The sequence below is a fragment of the Rhinopithecus bieti genome, unplaced genomic scaffold, assembly GCF_001698545.2.
Source record: "Rhinopithecus bieti isolate Rb0 unplaced genomic scaffold, ASM169854v2 scaffold_30687, whole genome shotgun sequence".
Lineage (NCBI taxonomy): Eukaryota > Metazoa > Chordata > Mammalia > Primates > Cercopithecidae > Rhinopithecus > Rhinopithecus bieti.
In genome coordinates this window covers 143,503-148,448 of record NW_016813366.1, presented here as the reverse complement: position 1 = coordinate 148,448, position 4,946 = coordinate 143,503, and positions in this window count along the sequence as shown.

Below are 4,946 nucleotides of genomic sequence, written 5' to 3'. Positions count from 1 at the left end.
AGAAGGGAGGAGGGAGGGGAGGAGGAGGAGGAGGAGGAGGCACAGCATATGCTTCCAGCTCCTTGCATAGGACCGGAGGGGAGCAGAGAGGACTGGGGTGAGCCCATACTCCTTCTGGTTACCTCTCCCCCTCTAACACCCTGTTTCCTCTGGAAGTCCCTTGTCTAAGGCTCTCCCCTTCTCCGACCCCACTCTTCTCCCAGCCCCCCTACCCCATTCTGAGGGACTTTGCAGCAGGTGAGGAGATCCCCTGCCTGCTGGGTCTCAGTTGCCCGCATCCACACAATGGTTCTCAGTGCAGGGAGGAGAATCCCGCAGGCCCAGGTGGGAGGACTCTAGGTGTGGGGCGGGGGAGGGCCTGTCCGGTCCCTCCACAGGGATGAGGACTGAGGACTCCGGGGTCTAAAATCCTCCAGTTCCCCCACCTCCACACCCCAAAGGGTCTGGCAGAGGGTGGGAGGACTTACGGAACCCCCCTTCCCCATCCCCAGCCGGGGAGGAAAAGGAGCGGGGAACAGGAGCTAAAACTAGGAGGCATTAGACATTCACAGTCAGGCCGGCCAGGTGCCTGTGCTGGCTGAATTGTCTGCAGCTGAGCCTTCTCCGTCCCTGTGTGTGCCCTTCAGGCAGTCTTGGGGGAGAAGATAAAAGCTGCACCTGCAGTGCTGGTGGAATTAGGGACCTATAAATGATCCCGCTCTCTCCCCATCGTGCAGATGGGAAAACTGAGGCCCACGGAAGATCAGAGCATTGCTCAAGGGCAGGAATAAGTCAGGGCTGTAGCTGAGTCTCCTGCTGTCTGCTCAGGGACCTCTTTGCCTCCCCAGGAGCAACCAGACTAATTAGGAATGCAAAGAAAATCATAAAGATAACAACAGTAATAGCGGCTGTGATGTCCTGAACATCCATCATGCCTCCAGCAATGCTGGAGTGATGCAGTGAAAATTGGATCTCTCAAAGGATTCTTGCAAATGTCTCTGAAGGAAGGGCTATTTTACAGATACGGAAACTGAGGCTCTAAGTGGTCACAGAGCCGGGGAATCTGGATTCAAATGCAGGAAATTCAGGATCTTAATAATTTGGTTGGTTGGTTGTTTTCTGAGATGGAGTTTCGCTCTTGTTGCCCAGGCTGGAGTGCAGTGGTGCAATCTCGGCTCACTGCAACCTCTGCCTCCCGGGTTCAAGCTATTCTCCTGCCTCAGCCTCCCAAGTAGCTGGGATTACAGGCATGCACCACCACGCCTGGTTAATTTTGTATTTTTAGTAGAGACGGGGTTTCACCATGTTGGCCAGGCTGGTCTTGAACTCCTGACCTCAAGTGATCCGTCCGCCTCGGCCTCCCAAAGTGCTGGGATTACAGGTGTGAGCCACTGCGCCCAGCCAGGATCTAAACCATTTGGTTTAATAGAAGTTTCTGGACCCACTGACTGGTGGGGGAGGAGGGAGGACTTGAGAGACAGGGATGGCTGATTCCAGGCAGAGTTGGGGTGCAGCAGGATTGGCTGAGGCAGGGCTGACCTTGGAAGCTCACGGCCCCTGCCCCATGTTCACTGCCTCAGTCTGACCCTTCCTGGCACCTTCTCTGTAACTGAAAGTGTTCAGACGTGGTCCCAGGTAGAGCCTTTCCCTCTGCCTGAAACACTCTGTTCCTGGTTCAGTCATCCCCATCACAGTCACTTTTTCCTGCGTTTTTTCTTTCTTTCTTTCTTTCTTTATTTTTTTTTTGAGATGGAGTCTCGCTCTGTCGCCCAGGCTGGAGTGCAGTGGCCGGATCTCAGCTCATTGCAAGCTCCGCCTCCCGGGTTCACGCCATTCTCCTGCCTCAGCCTCCCGAGTAGCTGAGACTACAGGCGCCCGCCACCTCGCCCGGCTAGTTTTTTGTATTTTTTAGTAGAGACGGGGTTTCACCGTGTTAGCCAGGATGGTCTCGATCTTCTGACCTCGTGATCCGCCCGTCTCGGCCTCCCAAAGTACTGGGATTACAGGCTTGAGCCACCGTGCCCGGCCGCGTTCTTTATTTTTATTTTTATTTTGAGATAGAGTCTCACCTGGTTGCCCAGGCTGACATGCAGTGGTGCAATCATAGCTCACTGCAGCCTCAACCTCCAGGGCTCAGGTGATCCTCCCATGTTGGCCTCCTAAGTAGCCAAGACTACAGGTACACACCACCACAGCCAGCTAATTTTTTTTTTTTTTTTTTTTTTTTTTTTGTAGGAACAAGGTCTTGCTATGTCCGCCAGGCTGGTCTCAAACTCCTGACCTCGAGTGATCCACCCACCTCGGCCTCCCAAAGTGCTGGGATGACGGGCGTGAGCCGCCGTCCCCGGCGTTCCCTGCCTTCTTATCTTCACAGCATTTCTCACTCCGCACAATATGTTCCAACAAATATTCCCTTGTCCACTGCTTTTCTCGACTGTAATATGGGTTTGGTGAAGAGAGTTTGTCTGTTTGGGTTGCTACTATAGATCCTGGGGCCTAGAATCATGCCTGGCACACAGTAGGTGTGCAGTGATTACAGAAGAAAATGAGAAAATGGCAGTGAAGGCTGGGCATGGTGGCTCACGCCTGTAATCCCAGCAATTCGGGAGGCCGAGGCAGGAGGGCCAAGTCGGGCCAGGAGTTTGAGACCAGCCTGGGCAACATGGTGAAATCCCATCTCTACTAAAAAGACAAAAATCAGCTGGGCGTGGTGGCGCACACTTGTAATCCCAGCTACTTAGGAAGCTGAGGAAGGAGAATCGCTTGAACCCCGGAGGCGGAGGCTGCAGTGAGCAGAAATCATGCCACCGCACTCTAGCTGGGTGACAGAGTCAGACTCCTCCTCAAAAAAGAAAAAGGGCAGAGAAGCCTGTGAGATGGGTGGATGCGGGCCAGCCCTGTAGGATCCTGCCTGCCCTACAGGCCAGGAGCTGGGGCATAGGGAGCCATGGGTGGTGTTTGAGCAGAAAAGGGAAGGCACACGCAGATGTATGATTAGTGAGATCCTCCACGGGACACCAGGGGGACAGGCTGCAGGGGAAACTGAGGCAGGAAGTCACGAGGAGGCCCCTGTGCCACTTAGGTGTTTTCTTTCTTTTTTTGTTTTTTGTTTGTTTGTTTGTTTTTTGTGAGATGGAGTCTCTGTGGCCCAGGCTGGAGTGCAGTGGCATGATCTCGGCTCACTGCAACCTGGGTTCAAGCCATTCTCTTGCCCCAGCCTCCCAAGTAGCTGAGATTACAGGGATGCACCCCACGCCTGGGCTACTTTTTATATTTTTTTGTTGTTGTTGTTTTGTTTATTGTTTTTGAGACGCAGTCTTGCTCTGTCACTCAGGCTGGAGTGCAGTGGCGTGATCTCACCTCACTGTAACCTCTGCCACCTGGGTTCAAGCAATTCTGCTTCAGCCTCCTGAATAACTGGGATTACAGGCCCCCGCTGCCATGCCTGGCAAATTTTTTGTATTTTTAGTAGAGACGGGGGTTTCACCATATTGGCCAGGCTGGTCTCAAACTCCTGACCTCAAATGATCCGCTTGTCTTGGCCTCCCAAACTGCTGCGATTACAGGTGCCAACCACGACCCAGGTCCCACTTAGATGTTTTGACTGATATTAAAAACTGCAGAGGCCAGGCGTGGCACGGTGGCTCATGCCTGTAATCCCAGCACTTTGGGAGGCTGAGACGGGCGGATCACGAGGTCAGGAGTTCCAGACCATCTCAAAAAAAAAAAAAAAAAAAACTGCAGAAGGCACCAGGTGCCATGGTTCATGCCTATAATACCAGCACTTTGGGAGGCCGAGGCTGGAAGATTGCTTGAGGCCAGGTGTTGGAGACCAGCTTGGGTAATATAGCAAGACCCGATCTCTACAAAAACTCAAAATATGAGCCAGGCATGGTAGTGTACGATTGGGGTCTCAGCTACTTGGGAGGCTGAGGTGGGAGGACTGCTTGAGCCTTGCAGGGAGCCGTGATCATGACACCACACCCCAGCCTGGGCGACAGAGTGAGACCTTGTCTCAAAGCAATAACAAAACACAAAAAGCTCTGCCAGGCGAGTTGGCTCATGGCTGTAATCCCAGCACTTTGAGAGGCTGAGGCGGGAGGATCACTTGAGGCCAGGAGTTTGAGAGCAGCCTGGGCAACACAGTGAGACCCCAATGTCTAAAAAATAAAATAAAATTTAAAAGTAAATTAAAAACTAGAGAAAGGAGCTGAAACCACCGCTGCCTGGTTTCCCCTCTGAGAGCCTAGGGTTCCCCTCTGACTTTCTCTCCTGGGTAATGTCTGTCTTTGTCCCCCTCCTTCTCGGAGTCCCCACTGCCTTTAAAAAAATATTTCCGGCCGGGCGCGGTGGCTCAAGCCTGTAATCCCAGCACTTTGGGAGGCCGAGACGGGCGGATCATGAGGTCAGGAGATCGAGACCATCCTGGCTAACATGGTGAAACCCCGTCTCTACTAAAAAAATACAAAAAACTAGCCGGGCGAGGTGGCGGCGCCTGTAGTCCCAGCTACTCGGGAGGCTGAGGCAGGAGAATGGCGTCAACCCGGGAGGCGGAGCTTGCAGTGAGCTGAGATCCGGCCACTGCACTCCAGCCTGGGCGATAGAGCGAGACTCGGTCTCAAAAAAAAAAAAAAAAAAAAATTCCGTTCATTTAAATTGTTAAGTCGAATATGAAACCGACTTCCGAGCTAGTACTGGAGAATGGACAGAACTGTTTGGTGCTTAATGAGAACAGCTTCTACATAGGATCCCGAGGGACTTGGGGAAAAGGGACAGACCCCTAATATGAAGCAAATAGAACTCAGGTTTGAAACAGATTATCCAACAATCTCCTTCGCCTCCCCCCTCTGCCTCGGGTCTCTGATGGTCTCGTCTCCCTCTTTCTGTGATCTCTGGCCTTCTCCCTCTGTCCTTCAAAGTCGCCAGCTTGGGTTCCCTAACCTTCCCTGGATCTCTTGATTGGCGCC